The following is a 21,600-nucleotide window of genomic DNA, read 5'->3' as shown; positions in this document are numbered from 1 at the left end:
CTTGGGTCCTTCACAGAAAGTCCTCTTTAAATACATTGTATCTACATCTGTATTGATGGTACCCAGGCCAGCACTTGGGTCCCCCACAGAGAGCAGGAAGGTCCTCTTTATGATACATTGTATCTACATCTGTATTGATGGGTACAGGCCAGCACTTGGGTCCTTCACAGAAAGTCCTCTTGATATACATTGTATCTACATCTGTATTGATGGTACCCAGGCCAGCACTTGGGTCCCTCACAGAAAGCAGGAAGGTCCTCTTTATGATACATTGTGTCTACATCTGTACTGATGGGCCCCAGACCAGCACTTGGGTCCTTCACAGAAAGTCCTCTTTAAATACATTGTATCTACATCTGTATTGATGGGTACAGGCCAGCACTTGGGTCCTTCACAGAAAGTCCTCTTGATATACATTGTATCTACATCTGTATTGATGGTACCCAGGCCAGCACTTGGGTCCCCCACAGAGAGCAGGAATGTCCTCTTTATGATACATTGTATCTACATCTGTGTTGATGGGTACAGGCCAGCACTTGGGTCCTTCACAGAAAGTCCTCTTGATATACATTGTATCTACATCTGTATTGATGGTACCCAGGCCAGCACTTGGGTCCCCCACAGAGAGCAGGAAGGTCCTCTTTATGATACATTGTATCTACCGTATATACTCGAGTATAAGCCGAGATTTTCAGCCTCTTTTTTGAGGCTGAAAGTGCCCCCCTCGGCTTATACTCGAGTCACCGCTGTCTGACTGCCCGAACAGCGTGTCGAGCAGACAGACAGCGGCCATTCTACCTTTCAAAAGCCGCGCCTCCGCCTCCGCCTGTGATAGGCGGAACACTCAATTTCCCAGCAGTCAGTGTTCCGCCTATCACGGACATCGGCTCATCCTCGGATGAGCCGATGTCCGTGATAGGCGGAACACTGACTGCTGGGAAATTGAGTGTTCCGCCTATCACAGGCGGAGGCGGAGGCGCGGCTTTTGAACAGGGGAATGGCCGCCAGGGCGCCGACGAAGAGCGGCGATCCTGGCATGGGACGACACGGAGGCTCGGGACGGGACGACACGGAGGCTCGGGACGGGACGACACGGAGGCTCGGGACGGGACCGGACGGAGGCTCAAGAACAGGTAGGCTGGACACACAAGGCTGCACGGACACACACACACACACACACACACACACACACACACACACACACACACACGGATGGATGGATGGACACACACACACACACAGGGATGGATGGATGGATGGACACACACACACACACAGGGATGGATGGATGGATGGACACACACACACACACACACACAGGGATGGATGGATGGATGGACGCACACACACACAGGGATGGATGGATGGACACACACACAGGGATGGATGGATGGACACACACACAGGGATGGATGGATGGACACACACACAGGGATGGACGGACACACAGGGATGGACGGACACAGAGGGATGGACGGACACACACAGGGATGGACAGGCATATCTCACCCTCGGCTTATACACGAGTCAATAGGTTTCCCAGTTTTTTGGGGGTAAATTGGGGGCCTCGGCTTATACTCGGGTCGGCCTATACTCGAGTATATACGGTACATCTGTATTGATGGTACCCAGGCCAGCACTTGGGTCCCTCACAGAAAGCAGGAAGGTCTTCTTTATGATACATTGTATCTACATCTGTATTGATGGTCCCCAGGCCAGCACTTGGGTCCCTCACAGAGAGTAGGAAGGTACTCTTTATGATACATTGTATCTACATCTGTATTGATGGGTACAGGCCAGCACTTGGGTACAGGCCAGCACTTGGGTCCTTCACAGAAAGTCCTCTTGATATACATTGTATCTACATCTGTATTGATGGTACCCAGGCCAGCACTTGGGTCCCCCACAGAAAGCAGGAAGGTCCTCTTTATGATACATTGTGTCTACATCTGTACTGATGGGCCCCAGACCAGCACTTGGGTCCTTCACAGAAAGTCCTCTTTAAATACATTGTATCTACATCTGTATTGATGGGTACAGGCCAGCACTTGGGTCCTTCACATAAAGTCCTCTTGATATACATTGTATCTACATCTGTATTGATGGTACCCAGGCCAGCACTTGGGTCCCCCACAGAGAGCAGGAAGGTCCTCTTTATGATACATTGTATCTACATCTGTATTGATGGGTACAGGCCAGCACTTGGGTCCTTCACAGAAAGTCCTCTTGATATACATTGTATCTACATCTGTATTGATGGTACCCAGGCCAGCACTTGGGTCCCCCACAGAGAGCAGGAAGGTCCTCTTTATGATACATTGTATCTACATCTGTATTGATGGTACCCAGGCCAGCACTTGGGTCCCTCACAGAAAGCAGGAAGGTCTTCTTTATGATACATTGTATCTACATCTGTATTGATGGTCCCCAGGCCAGCACTTGGGTCCCTCACAGAGAGTAGGAAGGTACTCTTTATGATACATTGTATCTACATCTGTATTGATGGTCCCCAGGCCAGCACTTGGGTCCCTCACAGAGAGTAGGAAGGTAATCTTTATGATACATTGTATCTACATCTGTATTGATGGGTACAGGCCAGCACTTGGGTACAGGCCAGCACTTGGGTCCTTCACAGAAAGTCCTCTTGATATACATTGTATCTACATCTGTATTGATGGTACCCAGACCAGCACTTGGGTCCTTCACAGAAAGTCCTCTTTAAATACATTGTATCTACATCTGTATTGATGGTACCCAGGCCAGCACTTGGGTCCCCCACAGAGAGCAGGAAGGTCCTCTTTATGATACATTGTATCTACATCTGTATTGATGGGTACAGGCCAGCACTTGGGTCCTTCACAGAAAGTCCTCTTGATATACATTGTATCTACATCTGTATTGATGGTACCCAGGCCAGCACTTGGGTCCCTCACAGAAAGCAGGAAGGTCCTCTTTATGATACATTGTGTCTACATCTGTACTGATGGGCCCCAGACCAGCACTTGGGTCCTTCACAGAAAGTCCTCTTTAAATACATTGTATCTACATCTGTATTGATGGGTACAGGCCAGCACTTGGGTCCTTCACAGAAAGTCCTCTTGATATACATTGTATCTACATCTGTATTGATGGTACCCAGGCCAGCACTTGGGTCCCCCACAGAGAGCAGGAATGTCCTCTTTATGATACATTGTATCTACATCTGTGTTGATGGGTACAGGCCAGCACTTGGGTCCTTCACAGAAAGTCCTCTTGATATACATTGTATCTACATCTGTATTGATGGTACCCAGGCCAGCACTTGGGTCCCCCACAGAGAGCAGGAAGGTCCTCTTTATGATACATTGTATCTACCGTATATACTCGAGTATAAGCCGAGATTTTCAGCCTCTTTTTTGAGGCTGAAAGTGCCCCCCTCGGCTTATACTCGAGTCACCGCTGTCTGACTGCCCGAACAGCGTGTCGAGCAGACAGACAGCGGCCATTCTACCTTTCAAAAGCCGCGCCTCCGCCTCCGCCTGTGATAGGCGGAACACTCAATTTCCCAGCAGTCAGTGTTCCGCCTATCACGGACATCGGCTCATCCTCGGATGAGCCGATGTCCGTGATAGGCGGAACACTGACTGCTGGGAAATTGAGTGTTCCGCCTATCACAGGCGGAGGCGGAGGCGCGGCTTTTGAACAGGGGAATGGCCGCCAGGGCGCCGACGAAGAGCGGCGATCCTGGCATGGGACGACACGGAGGCTCGGGACGGGACGACACGGAGGCTCGGGACGGGACGACACGGAGGCTCGGGACGGGACGACACGGAGGCTCGGGACGGGACCGGACGGAGGCTCAAGAACAGGTAGGCTGGACACACAAGGCTGCACGGACACACACACACACACACACACACACACACACACACACACACACACGGATGGATGGATGGACACACACACACACACAGGGATGGATGGATGGATGGACACACACACAGGGATGGATGGATGGATGGACACACACACACACACACACACAGGGATGGATGGATGGATGGACGCACACACACACAGGGATGGATGGATGGACACACACACAGGGATGGATGGATGGACACACACACAGGGATGGATGGATGGACACACACACAGGGATGGACGGACACACAGGGATGGACGGACACAGAGGGATGGACGGACACACACAGGGATGGACAGGCATATCTCACCCTCGGCTTATACACGAGTCAATAGGTTTCCCAGTTTTTTGGGGGTAAATTGGGGGCCTCGGCTTATACTCGGGTCGGCCTATACTCGAGTATATACGGTACATCTGTATTGATGGTACCCAGGCCAGCACTTGGGTCCCTCACAGAAAGCAGGAAGGTCTTCTTTATGATACATTGTATCTACATCTGTATTGATGGTCCCCAGGCCAGCACTTGGGTCCCTCACAGAGAGTAGGAAGGTACTCTTTATGATACATTGTATCTACATCTGTATTGATGGGTACAGGCCAGCACTTGGGTACAGGCCAGCACTTGGGTCCTTCACAGAAAGTCCTCTTGATATACATTGTATCTACATCTGTATTGATGGTACCCAGGCCAGCACTTGGGTCCCCCACAGAAAGCAGGAAGGTCCTCTTTATGATACATTGTGTCTACATCTGTACTGATGGGCCCCAGACCAGCACTTGGGTCCTTCACAGAAAGTCCTCTTTAAATACATTGTATCTACATCTGTATTGATGGGTACAGGCCAGCACTTGGGTCCTTCACATAAAGTCCTCTTGATATACATTGTATCTACATCTGTATTGATGGTACCCAGGCCAGCACTTGGGTCCCCCACAGAGAGCAGGAAGGTCCTCTTTATGATACATTGTATCTACATCTGTATTGATGGGTACAGGCCAGCACTTGGGTCCTTCACAGAAAGTCCTCTTGATATACATTGTATCTACATCTGTATTGATGGTACCCAGGCCAGCACTTGGGTCCCCCACAGAGAGCAGGAAGGTCCTCTTTATGATACATTGTATCTACATCTGTATTGATGGTACCCAGGCCAGCACTTGGGTCCCTCACAGAAAGCAGGAAGGTCTTCTTTATGATACATTGTATCTACATCTGTATTGATGGTCCCCAGGCCAGCACTTGGGTCCCTCACAGAGAGTAGGAAGGTACTCTTTATGATACATTGTATCTACATCTGTATTGATGGTCCCCAGGCCAGCACTTGGGTCCCTCACAGAGAGTAGGAAGGTACTCTTTATGATACATTGTATCTACATCTGTATTGATGGGTACAGGCCAGCACTTGGGTACAGGCCAGCACTTGGGTCCTTCACAGAAAGTCCTCTTGATATACATTGTATCTACATCTGTATTGATGGTACCCAGGCCAGCACTTGGGTCCCCCACAGAGAGCAGGAAGGTCCTCTTTATGATACATTGTATCTACATCTGTATTGATGGGTACAGGCCAGCACTTGGGTCCTTCACAGAAAGTCCTCTTGATATACATTGTATCTACATCTGTATTGATGGTACCCAGGCCAGCACTTGGGTCCCCCACAGAGAGCAGGAAGGTCCTCTTTATGATACATTGTATCTACATCTGTATTGATGGTACCCAGGCCAGCACTTGGGTCCCTCACAGAAAGCAGGAAGGTCTTCTTTATGATACATTGTATCTACATCTGTATTGATGGTCCCCAGGCCAGCACTTGGGTCCCTCACAGAGAGTAGGAAGGTAATCTTTATGATACATTGTATCTACATCTGTATTGATGGTCCCCAGGCCAGCACTTGGGTCCCTCACAGAGAGTAGGAAGGTACTCTTTATGATACATTGTATCTACATCTGTATTGATGGGTACAGGCCAGCACTTGGGTCCTTCACAGAAAGTCCTCTTGATATACATTGTATCTACATCTGTATTGATGGTACCCAGGCCAGCACTTGGGTCCCTCACAGAAAGCAGGAAGGTCCTCTTTATGATACATTGTATCTACATCTGTATTGATGGGTACAGGCCAGCACTTGGGTACAGGCCAGCACTTGGGTCCTTCACAGAAAGTCCTCTTGATATACATTGTATCTACATCTGTATTGATGGTACCCAGGCCAGCACTTGGGTCCCTCACAGAAAGCAGGAAGGTCCTCTTTATGATACATTGTGTCTACATCTGTACTGATGGGCCCCAGACCAGCACTTGGGTCCTTCACAGAAAGTCCTCTTTAAATACATTGTATCTACATCTGTATTGATGGGTACAGGCCAGCACTTGGGTCCTTCACAGAAAGTCCTCTTGATATACATTGTATCTACATCTGTATTGATGGTACCCAGGCCAGCACTTGGGTCCCCCACAGAGAGCAGGAAGGTCCTCTTTATGATACATTGTATCTACATCTGTATTGATGGGTACAGGCCAGCACTTGGGTCCTTCACAGAAAGTCCTCTTGATATACATTGTATCTACATCTGTATTGATGGTACCCAGGCCAGCACTTGGGTCCCCCACAGAGAGCAGGAAGGTCCTCTTTATGATACATTGTATCTACATCTGTATTGATGGGTACAGGCCAGCACTTGGGTACAGGCCAGCACTTGGGTCCTTCACAGAAAGTCCTCTTGATATACATTGTATCTACATCTGTATTGATGGTACCCAGGCCAGCACTTGGGTCCCCCACAGAGAGCAGGAAGGTCCTCTTTATGATACATTGTATCTACATCTGTATTGATGGGTACAGGCCAGCACTTGGGTCCTTCACAGAAAGTCCTCTTGATATACATTGTATCTACATCTGTATTGATGGTACCCAGGCCAGCACTTGGGTCCCCCACAGAGAGCAGGAAGGTCCTCTTTATGATACATTGTATCTACATCTGTATTGATGGTACCCAGGCCAGCACTTGGGTCCCTCACAGAAAGCAGGAAGGTCTTCTTTATGATACATTGTATCTACATCTGTATTGATGGTCCCCAGGCCAGCACTTGGGTCCCTCACAGAGAGTAGGAAGGTAATCTTTATGATACATTGTATCTACATCTGTATTGATGGTCCCCAGGCCAGCACTTGGGTCCCTCACAGAGAGTAGGAAGGTAATCTTTATGATACATTGTATCTACATCTGTATTGATGGGTACAGGCCAGCACTTGGGTACAGGCCAGCACTTGGGTCCTTCACAGAAAGTCCTCTTGATATACATTGTATCTACATCTGTATTGATGGTACCCAGACCAGCACTTGGGTCCTTCACAGAAAGTCCTCTTTAAATACATTGTATCTACATCTGTATTGATGGTACCCAGGCCAGCACTTGGGTCCCCCACAGAGAGCAGGAAGGTCCTCTTTATGATACATTGTATCTACATCTGTATTGATGGGTACAGGCCAGCACTTGGGTCCTTCACAGAAAGTCCTCTTGATATACATTGTATCTACATCTGTATTGATGGTACCCAGGCCAGCACTTGGGTCCCTCACAGAAAGCAGGAAGGTCCTCTTTATGATACATTGTGTCTACATCTGTACTGATGGGCCCCAGACCAGCACTTGGGTCCTTCACAGAAAGTCCTCTTTAAATACATTGTATCTACATCTGTATTGATGGGTACAGGCCAGCACTTGGGTCCTTCACAGAAAGTCCTCTTGATATACATTGTATCTACATCTGTATTGATGGTACCCAGGCCAGCACTTGGGTCCCCCACAGAGAGCAGGAATGTCCTCTTTATGATACATTGTATCTACATCTGTGTTGATGGGTACAGGCCAGCACTTGGGTCCTTCACAGAAAGTCCTCTAGATATACATTGTATCTACATCTGTATTGATGGTACCCAGGCCAGCACTTGGGTCCCCCACAGAGAGCAGGAAGGTCCTCTTTATGATACATTGTATCTACATCTGTATTGATGGTACCCAGGCCAGCACTTGGGTCCCTCACAGAAAGCAGGAAGGTCTTCTTTATGATACATTGTATCTACATCTGTATTGATGGGTACAGGCCAGCACTTGGGTCCTTCACAGAAAGTCCTCTAGATATACATTGTATCTACATCTGTATTGATGGTACCCAGGCCAGCACTTGGGTCCCCCACAGAGAGCAGGAAGGTCCTCTTTATGATACATTGTATCTACATCTGTATTGATGGTACCCAGGCCAGCACTTGGGTCCCTCACAGAAAGCAGGAAGGTCCTCTTTATGATACATTGTATCTACATCTGTATTGATGGTCCCCAGGCCAGCACTTGGGTCCCTCACAGAGAGTAGGAAGGTACTCTTTATGATACATTGTATCTACATCTGTATTGATGGGTACAGGCCAGCACTTGGGTACAGGCCAGCACTTGGGTCCTTCACAGAAAGTCCTCTTGATATACATTGTATCTACATCTGTATTGATGGTACCCAGGCCAGCACTTGGGTCCCTCACAGAAAGCAGGAAGGTCCTCTTTATGATACATTGTGTCTACATCTGTACTGATGGGCCCCAGACCAGCACTTGGGTCCTTCACAGAAAGTCCTCTTTTAATACATTGTATCTACATCTGTATTGATGGGTACAGGCCAGCACTTGGGTCCTTCACAGAAAGTCCTCTTGATATACATTGTATCTACATCTGTATTGATGGTACCCAGGCCAGCACTTGGGTCCCCCACAGAGAGCAGGAAGGTCCTCTTTATGATACATTGTATCTACATCTGTATTGATGGGTACAGGCCAGCACTTGGGTCCTTCACAGAAAGTCCTCTTGATATACATTGTATCTACATCTGTATTGATGGTACCCAGGCCAGCACTTGGGTCCCCCACAGAGAGCAGGAAGGTCCTCTTTATGATACATTGTATCTACATCTGTATTGATGGTACCCAGGCCAGCACTTGGGTCCCTCACAGAAAGCAGGAAGGTCTTCTTTATGATACATTGTATCTACATCTGTATTGATGGTCCCCAGGCCAAGACTTGGGTCCCTCACAGAAAGCAGGAAGGTCCTCTTTATGATACATTGTGTCTACATCTGTACTGATGGGCCCCAGACCAGCACTTGGGTCCTTCACAGAAAGTCCTCTTTAAATACATTGTATCTACATCTGTATTGATGGGTACAGGCCAGCACTTGGGTCCTTCACAGAAAGTCCTCTTGATATACATTGTATCTACATCTGTATTGATGGTACCCAGGCCAGCACTTGGGTCCCTCACAGAAATCAGGAAGGTCCTCTTTATGATACATTGAATCTACATCTGTATTGATGATCCCCAGACCAGCACTTGTGTCCCCCACAGAGAGCAGGAAGGTCCTCTTTATGATACATTGTATCTACATCTGTATTGATGGGCCGCAGGCCGGCACTTGGGTCCTTCACAGAAAGTCCCCTTTATATACATTGTATCTACATCTGTAGATCTACTCCCAGTGATCAGAAGCAGTGATCTCTGTCATGTTCTATTAAGCCCATCCCCCACAGTTAGAACACGCTGAGGGAACACAGTTAACCCCTTGATCGCCCCCCCCCCCCCCAGTGTTTAACCCTTTCCCTGCCAGTGCCATTTAGATAGTAATCATCTGATTGCTGTAGAAATGTCACTGGTCCGATGTGTCCGCCGCAATGTCGCAGTCACAATAAAAAGATCGCCGCCATTACTAGTAAAAAAAAAATGAATAGTAAAAAAGCTATGAATCTATCCGCCATTTTGTAGACTCTATAACTTTTGTGCAAACCAAACAATTTACACTTATTGCGATTTTTGCCACACGACCGCGCAATTGTCAGTTAAAGTGACGCAGCGCCGAATCGCAAAAAGTAATCTGGTCAGGGAGGGGGTAAATCCTTCCGGAGCTGAAGTGGTTAATCCCCTTCAGGCTGCAGCATAAAAGGAGTTAAATAATTACCATTGGTCACTAATGCATCAGTGACTACATTAACCCCCTCCATGGTGCGTGTTACAATTACCATTGTAACTGAATTAACCCCCCCCCCCCAAGTGTTAGCTAAGACAACAGGCAGTGTTTTGTTATTGCAGTTAAGTGATCACTCACTTTCAGCGCACACAGGCTCTGGCTACAGGTCGGCAGCATCTTTTCTTCAATCTCGCGCTCCTGGCCTCTGAATCGGGACGTCACGTCAGCGGGGACTAGGGAGCTCCTGTCGGGTGGAGATCACTCCGGCTGACAGGGAAGTAACTGCTTAGAAAGGCCGGGGTACGCCGGACACACTCGCACTGCTGTGCGGCAGCGGTTTGTACCCCCATAGTGACGCCACTGCCTGGGCCAATCTAACTGATGGGGCCCATTGAATATATCTGAGACCACCTGGGAGCCGCAAGGAGCGGGGGTGGGGGAAGCAGAAATAAAGTCCCTGCAGCTGCATTTAGATGATGCCTCTCCAAACTTAAATATGGCGAGTTGGCGGAGGGAGAAAGCCTTGGAGTGGGTAATATTTTCTGGGGGGGGGGCAATTGCCCCATTGCACCCCCCCCCCAATCTGCCCCTGCCCAAGGCCAGCACTTGGGTTCTTCACAGAAGCAGGGATATCCTCTTTATGATACATGTTATCTGCATCTTTGCTGATGGGCACCAGACCAACATTTGGGTTCTTCGCAGAAAGACGGAAGGTCCTCTTTATAATACATTTTAACTGCTTCTCTATTGATGGGCCCCAAACTAGCACAGAGATCCTTAACAGAAAGTGGGAAAGTCCTCTTTATATTACTGTAAGGCTGCTTTCCGATTTTCCGCCAGCGCACGCAACGCCCCAGTGTGAAAGTAGCCTTAGGGTTTACCTTGGTTGGAGTCCGTAGTGCAGAGATGTATGCTCACTTTTGCGAATACACACAGCCCACGGTAACTAGGTAAAAGGCTACCTGGGCTGTGAATCTGAGCACGGGGGGGGGGGGGCTTGACCGGGGAATTTTCCGTTACATCAGAGGGGGGCGGGGTCACCCACACGTCATTGGGGAAGCCAGGCTTCCCCACTTGCGTCAGAGGGGGGCGGGGTCAGGTGACGGGTGGCCCCGTCCTCCTCATATAAGAAATGTCAGGCTGCCGGGATCCCCGCAGTGTCTCCGCCAGTGGAGACAGAGGACGGATAGACTGCGCTGTGCTGGAGGGAGAGATCCCCCGTCGCTGGATCAGATTAGCCATCGCTGGACCCCGGAGAGATGATCATCCATCGCTGGATAGCAAGAGTGGTATACCACCGCTGGAATCTTTTTTACATTTTTTTTATTTTTAATAAAGGACTTTTTCAAAAGTGTGTTTATCTTTTTTAACATTCTTTTACACTTTCTTTGTGAAATGGTAGGGGTACCCCTTACCATTTCAAACAGGGGGGGTGGGATCTGGGGGTCCCCTTGTTAAAGGGGGCTTACAGATTCTGATAAGCCCCCCGCCCGCAGACCCCCACAACCACCGGCCAGGGTTGTGGGGATGAGGCCCTTGTCCCCATCAACATGGGGACAAGGTGCTTTGAGGGGTCTGTGACCCCCAAAGCATCCTCCCAATGTTGAGGGCATGTGGCCTGGTATGGTTCAGGAGGGAGGGGGGGGCGCTCTCTCGTCCCCCCCTCTTTTCCTGCTGCCTGGCAGGTTGCGTGCTCGGATAAAGGGTCTGGTATGGATTTTTAGTGGGAACTCCACATCATTTTTTTTTTTTAATTTGACGCGGGGTTCCCCTTAATATCCATACCATACCTGAAGGGCCTGGTAATTGAATTTGGGGGAACCCCACGCTTTTTATTGTTATTTTTTTTATCAATGACTTTCAATGACTTCTCTGTATTATGGGGAGCTGACAATTCATTATAGCCGCGAGTGATTTTAAATGACTTTTTTTCATGCAGAAATTACACTTTGTGCAGGGACAGTTCTAAGCACAGGAAACATGCGCTCCTTCACAGGCATACTATACACACACCCCAGGTATGAAATTTAAAGGAATATTACACTTTTATTGTTTCACTTTAAGCATTATTAAAATCACTGCTCCCGAAAAAAACTGCAGTTTTTAAAACTTTTTTTGCATTGATACATGTCCCCTGGGGCAGGACCCGGGTCCCCAAACACTTTTTAGGACAATAGCTTGCATATTAGCCTTTAAAATTAGCACTTTAGATTTTGAACGTTCGAGTCCCATAGACTTTAATAGGGTTCTAAAGTTCACGCGAAGTTTAGGTCTGTTCGCAGGTTCTGGGGCGAACCGAACCAGGGGGTGTTCGGCTCATCCTTAACCAGGAGTGACAGGTTCTAATTGCAAAGCAAGATCCAGAGTATAGCCCTCAGTGCTGCATGCAGGATAAGGCATAGTTGGAAACCAGGCTGAATAATGAGCTAAGGCATGGCTCAAAGGCAATACAGCAGGACCAGTACATAGAATGTCATGGGTTCAATACCTCCTTGAGCCACCTGGGAGGTGGCCATGCCTGGCTGTTTGCATGGTGTGGGAGGAACCGTGACAGTCTTCAGTCCCCCCTTGTTCCTGTGATAGTGCGTGATCTGTCTGAACTTGTTGTGACCTGGAAACCTGTTTGACTACTCTTGATCGCTGCTTGCCATTGACCTCGGATTTGTACCTCAACCATTCTACTTCTTTGTCCCTTTTGTACTCAGCTGCCAAATTGGAAGCGACACCCCGGGTTGGATCTCAACCATTCTTCTTCTGATTAACCCTTTTATACTTCGTTGCCAAACTGGACTTGACCGTGACTCGGATCTCGGATTAAGGCTTTTGCACGGTGCTCCGCACCCCTGGTACCCATGCCCCTCGGTCTCTGCCTCCATCTCCAGAGGCTTCAAGGACCCGAGGTGCAAGGGAGGCCTCCCTACTACTTCAGTCTCACATCAGGTACGTGGACCTCGTGACAATTACATTTCTGTTGATTGGGCCTCAAACCAGCACTGGAGTTCTTCACAGAAACAGGGAAGGTCCTCTTAATAATACATTTTAACTGCATCTCTGTTGATGGGCCCCAAACTAGCACAGAGGTCCTTAACGGAAAGTGGGGAGGTCCTCTTTATATTACATTTATCTGCATCTCTGCTGATGGGCCCCAGACCAGCATTTGGGTTCTTCACAGTAATGGGAAAGGTCCTCTTTAAGAAACACCATATCTTCAGCCGATAATGGCCTATCACACGCCTTATGATACATTGTATCTACATCTCTACTATTGAAACCCAGACCAGCACTTGGGGCCGTCACAGAAAATGGGAAGTTCCTTTTATGATACATTTACAGTGGGGATCGGAAGTTTGGGCACCCCAGGTAAAAATGTGTATTAATGTGCATAACGAAGCCAAGGAAAGATGGAAAAATCTCCAAATGGCATCAAATTACAGATTAGACATTCTTATAATATGTCAAAAAAAGTTAGATTTTATTTCTATCATTTACACTTTCAAAATTACAGAAAACAAAAAAATGGCGTCTGCAAAAGTTTAGGCACCCTGCAGAGTTAATATCTTGTACTGCCCCCTTTGGCAAGTATCACAGCTTGTAAACGCTTTTTGTAGCCAGCCAAGAGTCGGTCAATTTTTGTTTGAGGTATCTTTGCCCATTCTTCCTTACAAAAGTGTTCCAGTTCTTTGAGATTTCTGGGCTGTCTGTCACGCACTGCTCTTTTAAGGTCTATCCATAGATTTTCAATAATGTTGAGGTCAGGAGATTGTGAAGACCATGGCATAACCTTCAGTTTACGCCTCTTGATGTAATCCCCCGTGGATTTTGAGGTGTGTTTAGGATCATTATCCAGTTGTAGAAGCCATCCTCTCTTTAACTTCAGCTTTTTCACAGATGGCATCAAGTTACCATCCAAAATTTGCTGAAATTTTATTGAATCCATTTTTCCTTCTACTCGTGAAATGTTCCCTGTGCCACTGGCTGCAATACAACCCCAAAGCATGATTGATCCACCCCCATGCTTAACAGTTGGACAGAGGTTCTTTTCATTAAATTCTGTGCCCTTTCTTCTCCAAACGTACCTTTGCTCATTCCCGCCAAAAAGTTCTATTTTAACCTCATCGGTCCACAGAACTTGTTTCCAAAATGCCTCAGGCTTGTCTATATGTTCATTTGCAAAGTTCAAACGCTGATTTTTGTGGTGAGGACGTAGAAGAGGTTTTCTTCTGATGACTCTTCCATGAAGACCATATTTGTACAAGTATCTCTTTATAGTGGAATAGTGTACCACAACTCCAGTGTCTGCCAGATCTTTCTGGAGGGATCGTGCAGTCAAACGTGGGTTTTGAATTGCTTTTCTCACAATCCTGCGAGCTGTTCTGTCTGATATTTTTCTTGGTCTTCCAGATCTTGCTTTAACTTCCACTGTTCCTGATGACTGCCATTTCTTAATTACATTCCGAACAGAGGATATTGACATCTGAAAACGCTTTGCTATCTTCTTATAGCCTTCTCCAGCTTTGTGAGCGTCAACTATTTTCAGTTTCAGTTTTCTAGACAACTGCTTAGAAGAACCCATGGTGCTGATTGTTGGGGCAAGGTCAGATGAGTCTGGCCATTTAAAACCTTTGAGATTGACATCACCTGGTCTTCCCAGACGATGATTGAGAACAATCCATGACACTGGCAGGTCTCAGCTTTGCAAAGGGGGCAGTGCATGCTATAAATTCTGTAGGGTGTCCAAACTTTTGCAGACACCATTTTTTTGTTTTCTGTAATTTTGAAAGTGTAAATGATTTAAATAAAATCTAACTTTTTTGACATATTATAAGAATGTCTAATCTGTAATTTGATGCCATTTGGAGATTTTTCCATCTTTCCTTGGCTTCGTTATGCACATTAATACACATTTGTACCTGGGGTGCCAAAACTTTTGATCCCCACTGTATCTGCAGCTCTGCGGACGGGCCCCAGATCAACACTTGGGTTCTTCACAGTAAGGGGAAAGGTCTTCTTTATGACACACTGTATATTCAACCAATAATGGCCTCTCAACCGCCTTATGATACATTGTATCTCTACATCTCTACTATTGGACCCCAGACCAGCCCTTGGGTCCTTCGCAGAAAGTAGGAAGTTCCTTTTATGATACATTTATCTGCAGCTCTGCGGACAGGCCCCAGATCAACACTTGGGTTCTTCACAGTAAGTGGAAAGGTCCTCTTTATGACACACTGTATATTCAAACAATAATGGCCTCTCACACAGAACTCCTTGCACCTGACCTGTTTTACATGGCCGGTTCCAGTTTGCCAACGCGTCCATTTTATGGTCACGTCCCTGGTCACAATGCTTTAATCCTTCCGAGCTGTCCCGGCATTGTACATCAAGCCAGAGTGACACTCTTCCTGCAGGACATAAAGTACCCAACAGGACCCGAAAGCAAACAGCAGGATTTTCTCCTCTTCCGCTTACGTGGCCATTGATTTCAGATAAATATCCATCCCCGGGGGCTAACCGAACTCGATTCCCTTAATTGTGGTCCTATTGACATGTCATTTTTAGCTGTTTAGGCTGTCAGCAGACATCGCTCAAGCAGACAAATTTCCTCTGCCCAGGGAAAGAGTGCGGAGCCCCGGCACAGGAAAAGGAAGGACATATTTCAAACTTGGCAAGAAATTAATTGCAATCTCCTCGTTCCTCGGCTCCAGGAGAAAGCAAATATTTATCTGCGATGTTGCTTTGTGCTTTAGTGATATGGAGCAATTCTTGTCTTGCAAAGACCCTCTTTGGTGGTTTTTAATGCATCTAATGGACATTTGTGTAACACTAGAAGAGAAAAATATTCCTTTTTGTATAAAAAAAAAGAACATTTAAAGTGGTTGTAAACCCTTACAACCAACTTTGACCTACAGGTAAGCCTAGATTAAGGCTTACCTTGTAGGTCCAAGAAATATCTCCTAAACCTACCCGGTTTAGGAGATATTTGCCGAAAGACAGGCGCCGCTGTCTACGGCGCATACACCGTAGACAGCGGCGCGCAGGTGCACTGAGCGCGCCGCGGTCAACGGTGATATGCCGCGAGTGGCGGCTCCCGTGCGCACGCGTGGGAGTGACGTCATCGCGGCTTCGCCTAATGACAGCGGCGGAGCAGCGGGACCCACCGAGAAGATGGATGCGCCGGACTGCAGGGGACAGCGGTGACTTCGCTGGCTCCTATGTCAGGTAAGTGACACATAATGGACTACTATGCGATGCGATGTGATGCGATGCGATGCATAGTAGTCCATTATGCTTTACCTTTGCAGGGAATGAAAGAGGACGTAAACTCATCAGGGTTTACTTCCTCTTAGATACAGATGTTTTTGTTGTTTTATTTTTTTAATACCATATATATAATAATATAGTATATTAGTATACTATAGTATTAGTATATATAATATAGATTAATCAGCTGATCTGTGGGAATGTAAATGGGCCCCAGGGACAAGCTGGAATTCAGTTTCGTTCAGGTTAAAGGTTTTATCCCCATACAAGATCTATGAGTATCTCTTCCACGGTGATAAATGTATAGACTTTACCTGCTGACATGAAGAAAATTAGACACTGCTAAGTATACAGTATGTAGGTCTGCTGGGACTACAGAATGACATCCAATCATCTCTTCCTGCCTATACATGCAGCAGAAAATATGGAGGTCTTTGGGTTTACAGAATGATGTCCCAAGGACTTTTCCTGCCCATAGATGCAGCAGAATCTACTAAGGTCTTTGGGTCTACAGCAGCCTTTCTCAACCTTGTTAACATGGAGGAACCCTTGAAATAATTTTCCAGTCCCACGGAACCCTAGATAATATATGCTATATCTGCAGCTAGTGTAATAATCACAGGGACGAGTGCTTCTAATGCCCCATACACACGATCGGAAAATCGGCCAGCAAAAGACCGATGAGAGCTTTTGGTCGGAAAATGCGACTGTGTGTAGGTTCCATCGGACTTTTGCTGCCAGAATTCCCGCCAGCAAAAGATTGAGAGCAGGTCCTCTATTTTTCGGTCGGAAAAAGTTCCTATCCGTATAAATGCGTTAGTCTGTATGCAATTCCAACTCGCAAAGTTCCTACGCATGCTCGGAAACAATTCGACGCATGCTCGGAAAGCATTGAACTTCATTTTCTCGGCTCGTCGTAGTGTTGTAGGTCACCGCGTTCTTGACGGTCGAAAGTTCACAGAACTTTTGTGTGACCGTGTGTATGCAAGCCAAGCTTGAGCGGAATTCCGTCAGAAAAACCATCCAAGATTTTTCTGACGGAAATTCCGCTCGTGTGTACGGGGCATTACTCTTGTGGTCACTGGGGAGAATTCCATCCTTACAGATAGCTAAAAAGATAATTGTGGTTACTTATCTGAGAGATAGAAATTGATAGTTTTTTAAAGAAACCCCAAGCAACCTCTGGAGGAACTTTAGGGTTCAATGGAAACATAGTTGAGAAAGGTTGGTCTACAGAATGATGTCCAAACCTCTTCTCCTGCCCATAGATGCAGATGAGTATAAGGAGGTCTGCTGTGTCTACAGAATGATGTCCTAGTGACTCTTCCTGCCTATAGATACAGATGAGTCTTTTTGGTGTACAGGATGATGTCCTAATGACTCTTTCTGTCCACAGATGCAGTTGTGTAAGTTGGAGTCTGCTGTATCTACAGAATGGTGTCCCAGTGACTCTTCCTTCCCATAGAGATGCAACTGAATATATGGAAGTCTGCTGTGTCTACAGAATGATGTCCCAATGACCCTTTCTTCCCATAGAGATGCAGCTGATTATATGGAAGTCTGCTGTGTCTACAGAATGATGTCCCAATGACCCTTTCTTCCCATAGAGATGCAGCTGAGTATGTGGAAGTCTGCTGTGTCTACATAATGATGTCCTAATGACCCTTCCTTCCCATAGAGATGCAGCTGATTATATGGAAGTTTGCTGTGTCTACAGAATGATGTCCCAATGACCCTTTCTTCCCATAGAGATGCAGCTGAGTATATGGAAGTCTGCTGTGTCTACAGAATGATGTCCCAATGACCCTTCCTTCCCATAGAGATGCAGCTGATTATATGGAAGTCTGCTGTGTCTACAGAATGATGCCCTAATGACCCTTTCTTCCCAGAGAGATGCAGCTGAGTATATGGAAGTGTTCTGTGTCTACAGAATGATGTCCCAATGACCCTTCCTTCCCATAGAGATGAGGCTGAGTAAATGGAAGTCTACTGTGTTTACAGAATGGTGTCCCCATGACCCTTCCTTCCCATAGAGATGCAGCTGAGTATATGAAAGTCTGCTGTGTCTACAGAATGATGTCCCAATGACCCTTCCTTCCCATAGAGATGCAGCTGAGTATATGGAAGACTGACGTGCCTACAGAATAAAGTTCTAATGACTCTTTCTTCCCATAGAGATGCAGCTGAGTATATGAAAGTCTACTGTGTCTACAGAATGATGTCCTAATGACCCTTCCTCCCCATAGAGCTGCAGCTGAGTATATGGAAGTCTACTGTGTCTACAGAATGATGTCCTAATGACCCTTCCTCCCCATAGAGATACAGCTGAGTATATGGAAGACTGACATGCCTACAGTATAAAGTCCTGCTGACTCTTTCTTCCCATAAAGATGCAGCTTAGTATATGGAAGTCTGCTGTGTCTACAGAATGATGTCCTAATGGCCCTTCCTTCCCATAGAGATGCAGCTGACTATGTGGAACACTGATGTGCCTACAGTATTAGGTCCTAATGACTCTTCCTTCCCACAGAGATGCAGTTGAGTATATGGAAGTCTGCTGTGTCTATAGAATGGTGTTCCCATGACTCTGACAATGTTTAGGTAGGTGGTACGTGTCAAGTAACATCCGCACGAATGACAGGAGCCAAGGTTTTCCAGCAGAACAATGCCCAAAGCATCCCGCTGCCTCCGCCAGCTTGTCTTCTTCCCACAATGCATCCTGGTGCCATCTCTTCTTTCCCAGGTAAGTGAAGCATCCGGCCATCCACATGATGTAAAAGAAAACGTAATTCATCAGACCAGGATACATTCCTCCATTCAGGGGCGGATCCAGGGGGGGGGCAACAGGACAATTGCCCCCCCCGAAAATATCACACTGTCACCGACTGACTTGCAGGCTGCAGCGCTGCTATGCCCAAGTCTCTCTCTCTGTCTCATCAGCGATCAGCGGCGCAGAGAGAGAGAGAGACTCTGGTGTATTACACAGCGGGACTGGACCAGGAGGAGCTAGGAGGTGGGTGGAGCTGAGCCGTTGGCTTGGCAACCCTGCACTCGTTGCTAGCGCCTGCCCGCCTGGCGTCTAGCAACGAGTGATGTCATTGAGACAGTCACGTGACTCACGTCAGACTCGGAGTCTCAGACTCAGAGCCGACGTCACGTGACAGGAGCTGCCTGGAGGAGCGCTGTAGTGTCATATTTTGCTCCCCATCATAGAATGCTCCCGAAGTGACGTTGCGGCCAGAAATTTAGCACTGCGCATGCGCGATGCGTTCCAAATGCTTGCACATGCGTTTCAGAGGGTTTCCGACAATGTAGGTCAGTGAAACCGTCAGATAATGTCACGGAAGTGAGGGGAGGTAATCGTGACATTAACTTTAGACAGAGCGGCGAAGAGAGAGCAGGTAACTGTGGCTCAGGGAGGGGATTACCTCCCCTCACTTCTCTGACATTATCTGACTGTTTCACTGGTCTGCATTGTTGCAAATCATTTGAAACGCATGGCGCAAGTGTTTGGAACGCATCGTGCATGCGCAGTGCTAAATTTCTGGCTGCAACATCACTTCCGGAGCATTCTGTGATGGGGAGCAAAATATGACACTATAGGGGCACTGTGTGACAGAGGCAGAGCGCCAGCAATCTTCCCTTTATGCGTCCGCCCCTGAGTTTGTTGAGTGTGCTGGCCCCTCCTACCTGCATCACCTCATCCCTCCATCTTGTCCATACTCATCACAATCACTCCCTCCGCCCCGACAGCAGGGAAGTGACGTGGCAAGTGACAATTGGCAACAAATGACAGGTGACATGGCAAGTGGCAATCTGTATCTGGTGGCAGGTGACGTGGCAAGTGACAATCCGCAACGTGTAGCAGGTGACGTGGCAATCTGCAACATGTGGCAGGTAACGTGGCAAGTGACAGTCCGCAATGTGTGGCAGGTGATGTGGAAATCCGTATCTGGTGGCAGATGACGTGGAAAGTGACAATCTGCAACATGTGGCAGATGATGTGGCAGTCTGCAATGTGTGGCAGGTGACATGGCAAGTGGCAATCCGTATCTGGTGGCAGATGACGTGGCAAGTGACAATCTGCAAAGTGTGGCAGGTGACATGGCAAGTGACAATCTGCAACATGTGGCAGGTGACGTGGCAAGTGACAGTCCGCAACATGTGGCAGGTGACGTGGAAATCTGTATCTGGTGGCAGATGGTGTGGCAAGTGACAATCTGCAACGTGTGGCAGGTGACGTGCCAAGTGACAATCTGCAACGTGTGACAGGTAACGTGGCAAGTGACAGTCCGCAATGTGTGGCAGGTGACATGGAAATCCGTATCTGGTGGCAAGTGACAATCTGCAACGTGTGGCAGGTGACGTGGCAAGTGACAATCCGCATCTGGTGGCAGGTGGCGTGGCAAGTGACAGTCCGCAACGTGTGGCATGGCAAGTGACGATCTGCAACTGGTGGCAGGTGACACACTCTGGGCTCTCACTGATTCTGCATTATGGTGAGTTGAACCATTTCATTTTATATAACATTCTATATAACAATGTAATAATAAAAATAATGCGCTTCCAACATCCTGACACCATATTAACCATGGTGCCGTCATGATTGAAACGCTAGCACCAGCCATGTCCCCGATAAATTGCCCGCAAAAAAAAAACGTATTTTCTGGCAGTGCCCCTCCCGAGACTAGACTCTGGATCCGCCCCTGCCTCCATTGCTCCGTGGTCCACCTCTGATGTTTATGTTCCCACTGTAGGTGCTTGCTTTTGGTTGTGGACACGGGTCAGCATGGGAACCCTGCCCGGACAGCGGCTACACAGCCCCATACACAGCAATATCCATTTGAACAGGTAAACGTCAGGGACAACATGTTCATTTGCTGCCTTTTATATTCCACCAACTTCCAGGTGCTATTGTAAGAAGATAATCGATGACAATGTCAATTGATGACGAAATGCGTAGGAAGGAATTAGAGAGGTGTGACGTGATTACGTGCCGGGATGCAGTGGCTATCTTGTGGGTTACAAACGCCAGATTTTTTGCTGAGAGATGCAGGGTAAGAGGCAGTGCGATCGGGTGATGGTCTCTTCACGCCTTTGAAATACACGTTCGCTCCTTGATCAACACCTTCTCTCTGGACCTTTTTATGGACTCTTCTCATTGTGGATTTTAAAATAATTTTTAGATATTTAAATTTAGCGCTGCACTACACTGCTACTACCCTTTTTTTTTTTTTTCACTTCTTTACTTGTCAGTGGTCATAATGTTATGTCTGATGGGCGTGTGTGTGTATGTGTGCATATACAGTATCTCACAAAAGTAAGTACACCCCTCACATTTGTGTAAATCTTTTCTTCTATCTTTTCATGTGACAACACTGAAGAAATGACACTTGTCTACAATGTAAAGTAGTGAGTGTACAGC

Source organism: Lithobates pipiens, unplaced genomic scaffold, assembly GCF_037356315.1.
Source record: "Lithobates pipiens isolate NorthernLeopardFrog02 unplaced genomic scaffold, aLitPip1_a1.2 Scaffold_19, whole genome shotgun sequence".
Classification (NCBI taxonomy): Eukaryota; Metazoa; Chordata; class Amphibia; order Anura; family Ranidae; genus Lithobates; species Lithobates pipiens.
The sequence above is the reverse complement of the archived record's forward strand: the minus strand, read 5'-3'. Positions refer to the sequence as shown.